Genomic DNA, 17,528 nt, shown 5'->3' on the forward strand with positions numbered 1-17,528 from the left:
TTCATCTATAATTTCCCTTGTGCAAGAACAGCTATGATATCTCCCCATTACCATGCATTTTCATGTAATGTGTACATGTAATCTCATGATTACATCTCGATCTATGGGCATATATGTTTGTGGTGGTCAGGAAGATGACTTCTCTTTGGGCTGTATAATTTTGATAAATGGACAATATGCTAGGATGTGCTTCGTGGCTGGATCTGTTGTTCCACAAAGACTGTAGACACTTAAATCTTGCTTTATTCCTTTTGCTCAGCCTAACTTCACACATTTAGCTCACTTTTACCTCAGAGCAGTTCAAACTAGACTGAAGGCCTTTGTAAATAGATCATACATTTAAAACTTTACAATTATGCACAAGGTCAGATTTGTAGGTATCTAACCAAGGTTATCCATGTAAAGCACCCTAAGAAAAGCACACCAGTTCTTCACTTGCCAAGTCTGCTGATAAAGAGCTAGGTCTCCAAGTTTGTCGCATTGGGCACTATGCCCCCTCCCTCTGGTCCTGAGACCTTGAAACCTTGTGTTTCCATGGTAAAGTTTCGGCTCCTTATCACTTACCCTAGGGATGTGCTTTTGACCAATGGAGGAACTTTTTTTTTTTTTTTTTTTTTTTTTTTTTTTTTTTTTTTTTTTTTTTTTTTTTTCTTTGACTCAATTGGGAGTGTTAATCTGCTTCTAATTTTTTTTTTTTTTTTTTTTTATTGCTTCAAGCCTATTGTAAAAAGAGAATTTTTAGGCTAGATGAAAAGAAGAAGGAAGATGAAAATAGAGAATTAGACTTAAGAAATTATAGACAATTAAGGCAAGAAAAGCAAGAGAATAAAAAGACATGTTTGGAACAACATGCATGTGAGAAAGTCCGTTCACCCTCAGATAACCTAAGGTCCCTTCACTTCCTGTAGCATCCCATCAGAACCCTAAGAAGGACCTTGAGGCTGGACCTCAAAGGCCCTACTTTATGTGGATCTGTTTTCTCACTGGAAATGCTCTAAGTAAAGTTGTAGACATTTAAATATAGGCAGTAGTATTAATTAAAAACAAGGATGCCATTATAGTATGAGTATAATCTTTTACTCAAACTAGCATTCATTGATTTCTTGTTTTCTTTGTTTGGTTTTTGCTAGCTAACTCATTTTTTATTAAGAAAAATAAGTTATACACACATATATGATGTAAAGCATTATTCAGTGGTTAAGTTCATTTGCATATATATATATATATATATATATATAGTTGATGATATTATTTAATATCTACTCTCCTGGTGACTTTCAGACACATAAATTTTTTTTTTTTTTTGGTTTTTCGAGACAGGGTTTCTCTGTGTAGTTTTGAGCCTTTCCTGGAGCTCACTTGGTAGCCCAGGCTGGCCTCGAACTCACAGAGATCCGCCTGCCTCTGCTTCCCGAGTGCTGGGATTAAAGGCGTGCGCCACCACCGCCCGGCTAACATAAAATATTTTTATTGACCTTGTTTAACAAAAGATCTCTTGAATTTATCCCTCAGTCCATTTTAATTTATGTACCCTTTGATCCACATATCCTCATACCCCGTTTTCTTGTTTGATTTTTTGAGACAAGTTTTCTCTGTGTAGTTTTGGTGTCTGTCCTGGATCTTGCTCTGTAGATCAGACTGGCCTTGAACTCACAGAGATCCACCTGCTCTGCCTCCCAAGTGCTGGGATTAGAGGTGTGCGCACCACCACCCAGCCTCTCATACCCTATTTTTAACAAACCTCTTACTCTGCTACTAATAATTTAAATAAATCCACTTTCCAATATAATAGTACATGATAATTTGCTTTTATTTCCTTAAAGGAATTAAATGTAGTATGTTTAAAGTACTTTCAGAGTAAATAAAAATTATTTCCAAACTAAAATAAATTACAAATTAATAGTTTTGCAACTGTAACGATAGAGTTCAAAATATCTCTATCTTCAATTTCTAGAGTAAGAAGAGGCCATTATCTACTGTATCCATGTTTGTTGCAAAATCTAACAATAAGGTCTTGACTTCTTTTCAAACTTGAAAAGTTATTTCCATTCTCAAGTAATTTCTGTACTCTATGACAGAGGATATTTTAAGTGATATGAAGTAGTTATTAAACTCATTAGGAAATGTTTACATCAAAACTTGGCTTTTGACTTACTAATATATTCAAAGTCCTAAGATGTCACTATTCATGGATATATTGAATCTAAGCAGATCACCACTTAGGACATTTGTGATATATACTACTGGTCTCTCAGTTATGGAAGGGGTGGATATAAAATTTAATGTCAGCTGAGGTATAACACACTGATAGATCATCCGCTTAGCATATAAAGCCCAGCATTTATTGGCTGACAATGTAACACACACACACACACACACACACACACACACACACACACACACACATACACACACAGGGTGGGGAGGACTAAATTACAGAAGCACTATTTCAATCATAACAATTTTAGGATTTTAAAAGGAGTTGCTTTCTAATGACAAAGATTGAAGCAGTTCTATGTTCAACTAAGGAGTTACAGAGCAAACACATCTACTTATAGAGTTTTAAAATCCCTAAACTACAAATAATTTCTCCTTTATCTATAAGGAGTGAAAAATCCTAACAGAACTCGAGTTTCTACTTGACCCTATTGTCAAAATGATTAGCTGAAGTCTTTAGAGGGTTGTTATTAAGTGTACTGAGGAGTCTGTGAATGCAGCAGTATTTCAGAGTACTTTTCTCCTGGCTTAACTCTGACATGAAATAGGAGTCTACAAACACCACAAAGACATATGTGTTTCTATGATATAACAAGCCATTCCTTGGGTTCAGCTTGTGTTACTCAAGGAGGTGGTCACTGCTAAGTGAGGAGCTATGCATAAGAAGTCAAAATCTCCCAAACTCCTGGGTCTGTATAGACTATTGTGACACTCCAAGGCTGACACAAGGCTAAAAAAATATAAAAAAAGAAAGAAAGATTTCCAAAGCCTGTGTGAATCTTGCTGAGCTGGCACCCACCATACATGCACATTCAGCAAGATATGATGTCACCTTTAGGGATTTGTGTCTGTGCTTCTGAAAATAATTGAAAAATAACAAGTCCCTTATGGAAACCGAACATCAATTTGGCCAGCTGTGAAAGTCTTCAATGTATATCACACTTTCTAAATTGAAATTTCTCATTAGAAGATGATCAGATATTATGACTAGTATGGTGGCCATGTGTAAAGTATATGCAGCCAAGTCTGACAATTTGAGTTTGATCCCCAGGACCTGCACAGTTGAAGGAGAGAACTGAGTCCCTAAAGTTGTCTTCTGACCTACACACACACACACACACACACACACACACACACACACACACACACAGAGAGAGAGAGAGAAATATAAAGCCATTTTGTATTAGTTTATCACATTCCAGTTCTGAAAATGTCTTTAGCTAAAACTACAGATTTTGTCAGTGTCATAAAAATATATCTTTACAAATTATAAAATTCAATTTCTATCTTTTTGCATTCATATTACTTTCTTTGTCAAATAAAAGTATTAGAAAAAGGTGAATTTATTGCCATTTAAAATGCAATATCCTATGGGCACACGAAAACATCCTTTCAAGTTAACTCAAGGTCTCAGACTTGTGCTACAGACATCAAAACATTATCTCTATTTATTTCAATCGCTGATTTACCATGTTTTCAGGAAACTTGTAAGGCCAAAAGAATAAACCATGATACAAACTTCTCCTCCTATTTCTTTTGTATGTTCGAGTAGGGTTAGGGTAACACGTGTAAATGTATACTTGCGTACCTGTGTGCATGTGGAGGCCAGCATAGGGTGTTTTGCTTTATGTAGTACCTACCTTGCTTTTTGAGACACATTCCCTTATTTGCTTTCTGATTAGGCAAAGGTAACTAGCCAGTGTGCCCCAGGGTTCCATCCATCTCTGCCTCCCCAGTGCTGGGGTTACAAGCATGTGACAGAATGCCTTCATAAATGGAGTTTGGGACTTGACCTTAAGTCCTTACGTTTGTAAAGCAAGCACTTTTTTTTTTTTTTTTTTTTTTTTTTTTTTTTTTTTTTTTTTTTTTTTTTTTTTAGCTGAGCCATCTCCATAGCCCTTTTTTCTGGTTTCTTAGGGGGAAGAGTGGCTTCCCCCTTGAGTGTCTCTGACAAGATTTCCATCATCTTTTCCAGTGGGTGATCAGATCAGGTCCAGGTCTACAGGCTTGCTGCCATACTGTGTTCAGATGATAAACCACAGCTCTGGGAATACTCTAAACAGGTATATTCATGTACTTATTTAGGTTCTGGACATTGGATCCTCTGCATTCAATAATGTTGAATTTGGATAGTGGAGAAATCTCACATAGTCCTCAGAATACACACACACACACACACACACACACACACACACACACACAAAGAACATTCTCAAGCTATCATGAAGAAAAGTGCATTTTTTTTTTTCTGGCAAAGATCCTTCCCTCCCAATTCAAAGCAGAGCAAAGACAGACATTAATAAATGCAGTTCATCTAAGCAGCCTTACCTGTTTCCAAATGTGTACATCAATCTGTCAGATTCTATGATTTCCCAAAGTACAAATCACATTGTATAATTAAAAGTCTTCCATCAAACTACTATGACTGTTCATCAATGTACATTAGTGCTTTCTAATTGAGACAGAATCTCACCAAGGTGGTAAAATCACTCTGACAGATTAACATCACAACCTTATTTTCTAAAAATGTGTCGAAGTTCACTGATAGCATTGAGAATTCATCTGCACTAGTAATGAATAACATAATTTACCTCATGAGTATAGCTACACACATATATTAAGGAGGATGCAGACAGTAAGTAAGAAAGAAAGGAATTGAATTCAGGAAATTTGTTGTGTTTCTAAGGCTTTCAATACTGCATTGATAATTTGAAGATTTTACCTAGAAAATACATTTTTTCAAATGGATTTATTCCAGATCAGAAAGATAGATCAGCAGATAAAGGGGCCTGTAACAGATCTGATCACCTGAGTCCAGTCCCAGATCTACATGGTAGAGACAATTAATTCTTCCAAGTCATTCCATATGCATACTGTGACATGTGTACACCATCCATACAACACGTACTTTCACATAAAATAAATGAACAGAATATAATAAAAGTAGATTTATTCTATTCATGTTCATAAACATTGCAGAGAACTGATAAAGTTCTTGTCTTTCCTTCCCTTACAGTGTGTGTGTGTATGTGTGTGTGTGTGTGTGTGTGTGTGTGTACTCATTTGTAAGAATGCATGTGCTTTCTGTGCATGTAAGCTTGTAGTCCTAGCCACCCCAGTTGCTGAGGCAGAAAAACCACTTGAAATGCCATCTTCAAGACCAGGCTGGGCAGCATGGTAGGCTGCTGTGAGGGTTTAAAGGAGACATGAAGAAACAGTTCAATAAATATTAAAGAGAAAATAGTTAAGGAAAATAACCACTCAAATGATACCCAAGAAAACACCCAAATGAGGCTGATGGAAGTGATGAAGACAATGCAGGAATTGAGAATAAAACTGAACAAAGAGACAGGAGCATTGAATAAAACTCAAGCTGAAATGCAGGTAAAATTCAAAAGTCCATTAACTCAACTAGAAAATGCCAAGGGAAGCCTTACAAGAGTTAAGTAGAAGAAGAATATCAGAAATCAAAGACAAAGTAGAGGATTTATACTAAATAAACAAGATATATGAAAAAATTTAAAAACATGCACACACAGGAAAGTAACATAGAAGAAATGTGGGACACCATGAGAAAATCAATTTTTTGAATTATAGGCACAGATGAAGAATCCCAAGTAATGGCATAGACCAGTTTTTCAGCACATTCATAGAAGAGAATGTCCCCAAACTGGAGAAGGAAACACCTCTACAGATACAAAAGCCCACAGAACTTCAAATACACAAGAGCAGAGAAGAAAATCCCTGCAGAATACCACAGGTATAACACTAAATATACATAACCAAGTAAGTATATTGAAATTTGCAAAAGAAAAAATCATCCACAAGTCACATATAAAAGTAAACCCATTAGAGTAACACCTGATTTCTCATTGGAAATTTTAAAACCCTAAAGAAAGTAGAAAGCAACGTCTTCTAAGTCCAAAAAGGCTATGGTGGTCCACCTAGACTAATATACACTGCAAAATTATTCACCATAATTGAAAGAGAAAGAAAATATTTCTGCTATGTAAGCAGCATTAAAATTTATACAAAACAAACTAAATCTCCATGTGATACCTATACCCAACACTGCTTGGGTAAGGAACCTGAGACTAGGGCACCTCAGAGACCTAGGATACAACCAAATAATACCGATCTAAAAAAAATGTAGTTATAAAATGACCCCTAATGGTATTCTGCTATACTCATAGATCCGTGCATTTCTCAGACGTCATCAGAAAAGCTATGTCCTGTAGCAGATGTGAACAAATACAGAGACCTATAGCCAGATAATATATAAAGAGTGAGAGACTTTGGCATACTCAGTCATAAATGGGATGTCTCAATCTAATATCTCCCCTCAGAGCTCAGGGAACCTGACAGAAGAAGAGACAAAAAGAGTGTAAGAGTCAGAGGGGATGAGGGACACCAAGAAACAAGCCCTCTAAATCAACGTGAGAAAAGCTCGTATGAACTCACTGAGACTGAAGCAGCAAGCACAGGGCCTGGAGAGGTCTGCACCAGGACCCCTGTGCTGTAGGATGTTCTGTATGTCCTGTGGGAGCCCTTCTTGGGTTCTTTGTGGGTTACCCAGCAGTTCGCATAGAGGATGATTAGGACCATGGGCCTGAGTGCAGGTGTCTGAGATGGTCTGCACTTGGCTGTGCTGGGGGATGGTCTGTATGTCAAGTTGTTCTGATTGATCAATAAATAAAACCTGATCGGCTGTGGCTAGGCAGGAAGGATAGGCGGGACTAACAGAGAGGAGAATAAAAGGACAGGAAGGCAGAAGGACTGACTGCCAGATGCGCCAGCACAAGAAGCATGTGAAGATGCTGGTAAGCACGACCATGTGCAGGTATAGATTTCTAGAAATGGGTTACTTTAAGATATAAGAAAAGTTAGCAAGAAGCCTGCCACGGCCATACAGTTTGTATGCAATATAAGTCTCTGTGTTTGCTTGGTTGGGTCTGAGTGGCTGTGGGATTGGCGGGTGACAAGGATTTGTCCTGACTGTGGGCAAGGCAGGAAGACTCTGGCAACACCCCTGCATAGATACTATGACTTCCAGTTGCGTGTTTCTATGGGATTCATGAGTATTCCGATGAGTGGATCTCTGATTCTTGTCCCTTATCTTGGAATCTTTTCCTTCTGTTGATTTTTCTTGTCCAGCTTTGATGTGATAGTTTTCGTTTCATCTTATTACAATTTCTGTTATTTTTTTAATATAATATATATATATTTAGTTTGTTATATATAATTTATATATATTATATAAAATAAATATATACTTATATTTATATTAAATATAAAAATATGTATTTTTAATACAAAAATATAAGAAAGTGAGTAAATCAATGAATGAATGGATGAATTAATGAATGAATGAATAAAAACATGGTGACTAGGGTAAAGGTTAACAAATGAACTGCCAATTACTTGCTGGGAGAGGGAACATCAGTTTTCTTCAGTAGAGTGACACTGGGTGTATCAACCACTTCGGGATAGATCTCACATTTAGGAGAAATGAATAGTTGACCAACATACAATGGGTCCACGTTTTTTGGTGTGTTGCTTTTATTTGGTTACAGTTTGGTGGGGTTTTGTTTATCTGTTTGCTTTTTGGGTGTAGTTTTGTTTTGTGTTTGATTGATTGATTTTGGGGTTTCGTTGTTGTATTAGATTTTGATTAGCTGTTATTTTCTGTAGTGGTCTCTGTCTGCTAAGATCTGGTATGATAATTTCTTACACATTGTTCTTTTTGTTCTGGATTGTTTTGACTGTCTGGGGTCTTTGTAGTTCCATATGAATTTTAATTTCATGTGAAGAATGAGGTGGGGATTTCAAATGGAATTCCACTGAAGACATAAATAGCTTTTGGTAAAATGGTCATTTTCACAATATTTATTCTACCAATCCATGAACATTGGATGTCTTTCCACTATCTAGTATTTTTCTCTATCTTCTTCTTCAGAGGTTTAAATTCTTCACTGTAGAGGTCTTTCATTGCCTTAGTTAAGTTTCTTTCCAGATATTTTATTTTATTTTGGGTCCTTGTGAATTAAGTGTGTGCATGAGCCCTGTCCCAGTGGATATGCCCACAAAACACTCTAGCACCTAAGGCTCAGAGAACTTTGTGATTAAGAGGGCAGAAAGATTTTAAGAGCCAGAGGATCGGGGAGTTTGCTGTGAGAGCATGTCTCCTAGTGACATCAAAAGCTGTGCTTGCAACATCTTACCAACACACTGCCCAGTAGGAGCTGAGCAAAGATGACACCACCACCACCAACACCAAAAAAACCTGGATGGGGACAATCCCACCGGCCTCAACCCTCCACAAAGAACTACAGGCAGCTGAGGAGAGCTGAGGGTAGAAGTGATCCTCCCCAGGAAGAGTACACTAATTGGTTGTCCAGTGCCAAAGGTCAACCCTGAGAACATAACTACAAGTAACATTTTGTGGACTGCATAGGTTATATTTAGGAATATATATGAATAGACAAATACATATATGCATGCAATAACAATTAATGAGTAAAAGAGGCCATAAATTTGAAAAAGACTATGAAGGGCTAAATGGGAGGGTTTGGAGGGAGAAAAGGGATGGGAGGAACATGGTAATTAAATTACAATCTCATAAATTTAAAAAAAGAAATGTTTTTTGGAATTTGATTATGTTTGCCTTGAACGTATAGGTTAATTTTGGAAGACTTTATATCTTTGTACTATAGAAACTTCTCAGCTAGAAAATTAGTATGTGTTTCTACTGATTTGACTGTTGATTAATGCTTATTTTTAAATAAAGTTTCTTGTACAAGAAAAAGATAAATCACAGCACCATAGTAATTAAAATGATATGGCACTGGCACAAAACAGAATTGTACAAAGATAGGACAAAATTAAAGACCCAAACATGAGTACATGTCACTTCAGCCCTCTGATATTTGACAAAGATGTTGAAAACGTAAGCTAGAGAAAAGAAAGCATCTTTAAGAGATGGTGCTAGAAAAATTGGATGTCTGCATGCAGAAGAATGAAACTTGACAGACACACACACACACACACACACACACACACACACACACGCGTGCGTGCGCGCGCTCGCGCATATATCACCTTGCACAAAAACTAACTCTAAACAGATTAAAAACCCAAACCTGAAACCTGAAATGCTGAAACCTCTAGAAGAAAAAATAGGCAGTGTCTTCCATGATACAGGAACAGAAAAGAACTTTCTGAATAGGCCTCCATTTGCCTAAGAATAAAGGCCAACAATTGACAAGCAGGACTTTATAAAACCAAAAAGCTTCTTCCCAGATAAAGAAATAATCAATGAGGTTAAAAGGAAGGCAACAGAATAGGAAAGAGTCTTTGCTAGCTATATATCTGGCAGGAGATTAGTATCCATGATATATAAAGAACTCAAAAAATTTTTAAAAGGCCCATTTTAAAACTGGGCCTGGAATATGAACAGAGAATCCACAGAAGGAAAAAAAAAATGGCTAAGAAATATCTTTTGAAAAAAGTGTTTTTTTTTTTTTATGTAGGGAAATGTAAATCAAAACAACTTTGCTGTTCCATTCTACTCAGTCAAGATGACAAAAATAACAGAAGAAATGACTCCAAATGCTAAGTGGGGAACGGGAAACAGGGAATCCTCATTACTGCTCTTAGGATTGCAAAGCTGTCCAGTCACTATGTGAGTACTTCTCAAAAGCCTAAAACTGCATCTTCCATATGACCCAGCTGTACTAACCACTCCTTGGCATCTGACCAAAAGACTTGACATCCCACTCCACAGATACATTCTCAGCCACATTCATGGTTGCTCTATTCATAATGTCTAGCAAAGGTCTTACAACTGAGGGATGGATAGTGAAAATGTGGTCCACGTACACTATGGAATACTATTCAGCTGTAAAGAAAAATGAAACCATGAATTTTGCAGGTAATTGATGGAACTAGAAAGACCATATTGAATCCTCACAGACTAAGAAAGAAAAAGTTCACATGCTCATCTGAGGTTCCTAGCTACAAATATTCAGATGTGAGTATATATCCCATAGTAACTGCAAAATCCAGAAAACTAAAAAGGGACCTTTTACAGGGTAGGGGAAAATCAAGAGTGAAATAGCAGGGTACAGTGGTCTGACCTGAGAAATATGGCAAAGGGTGAGCTTTAATTAGGGAGGGAGATAAATACAGAAGAAGGGAGAAGTGTAAAACAACAGTAAGGATTTCTGAAAAAAGACACAGGAATCATACTATTAACTATCCACCTTAAAAACTCTATAACATATAAAAGTCTGAGTACAAATGTACAATATAGATTAAATGAAATTTTCTCCTCTGTGCTGGTATTACTCCAATTAGAGCCAAAAACCACCTAAGACAATTCCCAACACCAGGTATGAATTGTTTTGAATTGTTGGTCAGAGTTGTCAAAAACAAAACAAAACAAAACAAACAAAAAAAAAAAACAAAACCAAAACAAAACAAAACAAAAAATACTCCAAAACATTATAAGCTACTACTATTGCCATTGGTTACCACCAGAGGTGGAAGGTAAGTTCCTTTTACTGAAGACACTATGCACTTTAGACACAAAGTCCCGAGAACTGACATTAATGCCTCGTCTCCAAGGAGCTTTCATGGTATCAAAAAGTGCTATGCAAGCCTCTAAAGGATGGAAGCAATCAAGAGTTCTACCTAGCTCTGGTACCTATGAACCACAACAACTGGCTTGGCAAGATATCCCTAAAGGTACATAATGCAAACATATCTTGGTGGTAGCCAGGTGCTCTCTAATTGTACTTAAGACCCACACAACAAGAGGGAGCAATACCTGTTATCAGAAGCCTAACCAACAAGTCATAGTTTTGTTTTTTTTTTTTTTCTTCAAAGAAAGGCATTTTATTAGCTGGCTCTTCAACTTAAACAACCTTAGTGACCTAAGAACAGCTTTCAGTCACTTCAATCACACTTCTGAAGTAGACTTGTTGAACGTGAGGGACGTTTTCATTTTCAACACAGAACAGCTTTACTATTACCATCAGTAAATCTTTTCTTAGTGTTAACTAAAAAAAGCACCAGGTCAAAGACTGACTACATCCAAGTCCCCAATGAGATACCCTTCCTTAAAACATGCATGGGACAGGAGAATGAAAAGAGAAAATGAGGACTGTTTTGGTTTGGCTGGAAGTTGAGTCCATTTCATGATGATTTAAGTATCTTTGGATAATCCCCACAAGTCTCAGGAAAACAGATGCATTTCACTGCCACCCCAAAGGGAAAAACTGCTTTCAAAATGGAAGTATAATAGTGACCTTTCTTTGCCAGTTGGCACCTTGACATTTCTGCAGGAGTGATTATGAATACTTCTTGGCAGCTAATCATAGCTTTAGTTCCTCTCACCAACTGCACTCTGTTTCTGTAACTGCACCCCTGGATGCCTCCGTGGCTGCCTGTCTCACGGCATTGGGATCTTGAAGAACCTACAACCACCATTTTACTAAACCACTGTGATCTCTAATGACACCTGACACATTTGTCTTTGTACCCCCAGAATATAGTCTTCACCATTCACCAAGGAAACTTCTCTTTGTAACAGACAGATCATTACAGAAAAACCACAGCCAATTAAAATGCAGTTATAGAGGCCAGACCCAATGGATGCATCTACTAAGGCCTTCCTTACCTAAGGCTCAGAGAACACTGAAGAGGGGCAGGGTGGAAAGATTATAAGAGCCAGAGGATCGAGACGTCTGCTGTGAGATTGTGTCCCCTGGTAAAGTCAGAAGCTACACCCCCAAAGTCTCACCCACATGACTTCCCAGACATAAGCTGGACAAGGACAACACTGATAGACATGCCAAAGTGGAGCAGGGAAGACTACAAGGTCTCAACCCTACGAAAGAACTACAAATAATTAAAAAGGCTGAGAGTTGGAGAAGTAGTCATCTCCAGGGAAAAGTACAACAATTTGCTATTCAATCCAAATGGTCAGCTCTGAAAACATACGTAACATTCATTACACAGACTGATCAGGATATATATATATATAATGTGTGTATGTATGTATGTATGTATGTATATATATGTAACAACAATTCATGTAAAAATGGGTCCATAAAAGTGAAAGAGAAGAGGGCTATATGAGATAATTTGGAGGGAGGAAAGGGAGGGGGATATGATGAAATTATTTTATAATTTCAAATATAAACAATAAAAAATAAATTTTTTCTGGTGTTTGTAATTTCAATAAGTATGGATGATGTTTAAATTTGGACACCACATGCATTCAATTTGTAAGACTAAAATGACATTAGTAAAATCATTTTACATGTGCAAAATACACTTATTGTGACCAGTGAGTTAGTACTGGCATGGGATATCAACAGTGGGGTGACTGTATATGGAGAGAGGTAGAGAGAAGAAAGAAAGTTTTAAACATTAAATAAGAGTATCCACTCTGTGTCTAGTAGCTACTGCTAATCTGTCTGAGTATTGTCAATGGTTTAAAAGATGTTTTTGAAATTTTCATTTTATTATTTTTAATCACATGTATGTGCACATGTGTGCATGTACACATGAAAGCAGATGTTCACAAAGGCCACCAGAAGCCAATAGATGCCTGGAGCTGAAGTTACAGGGAGTTGTGAGCTGCTTGATGTGGGTACTGGGAATCTTACTCAGTTCCTCTACAAGAAGTCCTCTTAACCACTGAGCTTTCTCTCCAGCTGCCTTAAAATATTTTTTTTATGGGCCAAGTGTTGGTGGCACACGCCTTTAGTCCCAGCACGTGGGAGGCAGAGGCAGGCAGATCTCTGTGAGTTCCAGTCCAGCCTGGGCTACAGAGTGAGTTGCAGGAAAGGCTCCAAAACTACACAGAGAAATCCTGTCTCAAAGAAACCAATTTTGTGTGTGTGTGTGTGTGTGTGTGTGTGTGTGTGTGTGTGTGTGTTAATGTTTGCCTTTCATTGCTGTTGCTATTATCTTCCTCACAGACAAGCAATGCATTTGTTACCCCTTAATATTTATGAAGAAATCAAGGAAGTGTTGTCGATGTGGCTGCTTGTGTAGCATGAGCATTCCGTTTGATATTCGTCGGAACTTCTCTTCAAGGGTTTGATCTGATCCATGTGGCGTTGGACATTGCATAAAATTCCTGATATGAATGATGCTTCCTGAGGACTCAACTGAGATACAGGTCGGCATTGTCCCATGGCTTCAAGGATTTCTTATTTTGATTAGCATGCATTTTTTTTTACTAATGGGGGCTCAGGCTGTCTTTCTGTATGTGTACTCAGTGAGCATGGAACAAGTCCAATCTCCCTTGCCTGTCCCTTCCTCAAACACAAAATTGAAGGAAATATTTGAATTACCACCAAGGTGAAGATCAAGGATCCTTGATGAAATTCCAATGCCAATAAGCATGGAAACATTATTTTGTGTTACGAGGGAGATGTCTCAGTGGGTAAGACACTTATTGTGCAAGCATGAGGACCTGAGTTCAGATCCCAGTACTTTTGTAAATACTGGATTAACATGCGGGAGGCTACAGAGGCTTAGAGAGGGGCTGCCCAAAGCATGCTGGATATCTGGATTAATCAAGTAAGTGAGCTTTGTGATCAAGCTAGAGACCCTGCCTCAACATATAATGTGAAGACTGATTAGGAAAGGCACCCTGTGTCAACCTCGGGTATTGATATGTGTGCATGTGCACATACATCCCTCCCCAAATATGCCCATGTGCATGTGAACCCATTCATGCATAACACACACACACACACACACACACACACACACACACACACACACAAACACGAGCTTGAGTGCACAAAAAGATGCTTTAAAAAGATTTTATTTTTATATGTGTATATGAATGCAATGCCTGTGGGTCCCAGTAAAGGACATAAGATACCTGGAGCTGGCATTACAGGTGGCCAAGTACAACATGACATGGATGCTGGGAAATGAAGTCAGGTCCTCTCTAAGAACAGTACATGCTCTTAACTCCTAAGCCGTATCTCCCACCCATAATAAGGGTGTTTCGCAATAAATAATTAAAGAAAACGTCTTTTGTGATCCTTCTGTTCTCAGACAAAAATCTCTCCTATTCTCTTCGTGTCTGCTAGGGCATTTATCTCCCAGACAAAGAGGCAAGCACCGAACAGCTTGCCAGACCATCATATTCCGTTTTGGGATTCTCTTAATTGCTGTTGACTGGTGGCACCAACCCAGAGAAATCTATGTGACTACAGTAGAAGAGGGGAGCAAAAGAGCCTCTGATGCTCTGACCCTCTGGGGAACCATGGCTTTGTGAGGAGCAAGCTGAGCTTCTCCATAAAGGGAGTAGCACAGGCTCTATCCAGCTAAGCTTCCTTAGCACAGTGTTTGCCTGCCAAGGAAAAGCTTCCTGCTAAACTTCCTATGATTTCATCTCGTGTGCTTAAACTTCACATCTGGTAGCAGACTGCAAGCTTTTCAACCTCTGCCCAGATTTTTTTTTCTAGAGAAAAAAAAATGGTGGAGGTGGGGAAGAGTATTAACCACCTAATTCAAACTAATATTATCACCTTTTACAGAACTAATGAGATGCTATAATTGCCAACCTGCATACCTGTTTCTCAGGGAGCACATTTCAAAGGTGTACGAATTAGCCATTGCCAGGTTCATAAATAGCATGTGACAACTTTAATTCCAACAGCATGTTTAATCAACAGCAACAGATGGAAGTGTGCCTGGTGGTAAGTCACCCCCTTCCCAGCTCCTGATAGCAGGTTTGTCCCGCTGGCTCCAAGTCATAAACTATTTAGCATAGCAAGCACTAAATTACTGGTAATGTTCTCAGTCTTTTTAATCTGAGTTTCCCCACCCCCAGAATAATTATCACCACTGACACAAATGGAGTACCCCCTGTATACTCGACTCAATAATTTTTTGAACATAAGCCTCTAAACTGCCTCTCAAAGGATTTCAATGCTCCTACTTTATTATTTTACAGGTGAGGGAATTGCACCTAAAAGCCATCCTGATGTGACTCAGGTTTCACAGTTCGTGAGCAGCAGGGATTCAGCTCTTTGGTTCCTGGCACCCATGCTGAGTAATTGTGTTCAACTATAATAAAAGCCATTTTTTGTGGGTCTATCTTTGTGTGTGGCTGTTTACTGCAGTGACTTGGCATTTGCTAACCAAGTGATGCTATTTTGTGAATCTCATGGCTTTTGGACACAGTTTTTTAACTTTACTCATCACCAGAGCCATTCGGAAAAATAGAGAACAGGAGCCATCTGCTTGGTTTCTTCCATTATCAGCAGACATGGAAGAACTCAGTCAACTTGCCCAGCTTTGACACCACACTCTTGGTCTCAAATAACAACCTTTAACAATGTTCTGTAACTCTCTCCATGAAATGACATCTGCCCCATTGGGCATGTCTTTACCAGCTCTCCCCTAAATATGACACACTGTGACCCCATAAGCCATTCTGATCAAGGTCTTTGTTACTGTTGAATATATGCTATCTGTCAGGTTCTGGGCTCCACATCTAACCTTTCCCAACCTTAACACAGCAAATTGCACACAGTGATTAGAGGCTGAATATCAAGAGTTTGGTGCCCAGTCTTTCCCAGCCAAAACAACCAGTATCTTTCACCTTTACTTCTAGTCAATAAAAATTAGTCACATCTTGTTCTACAATTTACAAGCCCCCAAAGGTTTTACAATTGTGTGGAATAGTGAAATTATTTTGGGAACATAAGCAATACAAAGCAGTAGTTGTGGACTGAGGAGACAAGCCTAGTCAGTGTTACAGTTTGCTTTTCTGTTGCTGTGGTAGACACCATGACCAGATGCAAGTTGAGGAGCAAAGGGTTTGTTTCATCTAAGGCTGTAGTTCCACACAGAGGGACATCAGAGCAGGAAGACAAGTCAGAGACCTAGAGGAAGGAACCACTGAGAATTGGCTTGCTCAACTAGATTTTTAGAAAGGCCAGACCCAACTGCCTAATGATGGTGCCACCCACAGTAGGCTGGACTCTACCATGTCAACCATCAATCAAAACAAGTCCCCACAGACATGCCTACCAGCTGATGGAGGCAACTTTTTAGTTGAGATTCCTTCTGGGATTTACCTGAGATTCCCAAGTAACTCTAGTTTGGGCCAAGTTTATAACAAAAATTACCCAGCACAATCAGAAAAGTGATTGTGTTGCCATCAGATGTCCCTTTAATATTTTCTGAAGGAAAGACATTATGTGACTTCAATCACCAGAATCCATGTGAATGCCAGGTATGGTATGATGCATTCTTGTAATCCCTAGAGCATGGAGGCAAACACAGGCTGGCCTCTGGGGCACACTGACCAGTCAGCTTTGCCAATAGTGAAACTGAAGACCAAGTGATACACCATCTCAGAAAAAAAAGAAAAAAGAAGGACAACATCTAAGGATGAGAGCCCAGGTGACTTTTGGCCTCCACATGCATGCTACACAGACATATATAAACACACACACACACACACACACACACACACACACACAAGAATAAACAAACAAATCATCCATCTATGTCCAGATCACTCTCAGTTCTTCAACATCCTGAAATAGTGTCTACACATGCATCCTAGTGCCTTTCCATCTAACTCTCATGCTGAGCCATCGGTGAGATACAGAGTATAGAATTTTAAGTACAGGATGTCCCTTTAATATTTTCTGAAGGAAAGACATTATGTGTATTTTCAAGGCTTACACTTTGGGCAAATTGCTCACAGCCGTGGTTCATAGGCTCAGAGTGTGATCTGCAAAAGTTTTGACCCCAACACAGTTCTGAATCATGTTTTGCCCTTTGTAGTTTCTATTGTGCTGTTGTTTGAGAAATGACAATGGAGATGTGATCAGAACTGATCCCTCACTCATTTCTTTGTAATTAACCCCAGGAAGACCTTTATCCATTCTGGAAATACTTAAATATATAGCTGTCTCATGGTATAATAAATAGTTCTAGAGTAAAAAAAGAATGAAACAATGTAGATATAACCAACCATCTTATTAAATAAGAAATACAGAACCAATGTAAAAGAGAAAGCCAAGAGGTCAGAGCTCAGAGCTAAAACCTTACCCTTCCTCCTGAGGCGGTCTACCTCTCTGAAAGAGACCTACTTCCTGTGTGGTTGTCTTTATATAGTCTTTCTGTCCTGCTTTCTCATTGGTTGTAATCCCAAACACATGACTGCCTCATCACTGCCTGTCTGTAGAGACTTCCAAGTCTTCTATGGTATTAAGATTAAAGGCATGTTTCTCCAATGCTGGCTGTATCCTTGAACACAC

The sequence above is a fragment of the Peromyscus leucopus genome, chromosome 15 (genome assembly GCF_004664715.2).
Source record: "Peromyscus leucopus breed LL Stock chromosome 15, UCI_PerLeu_2.1, whole genome shotgun sequence".
Lineage (NCBI taxonomy): Eukaryota > Metazoa > Chordata > Mammalia > Rodentia > Cricetidae > Peromyscus > Peromyscus leucopus.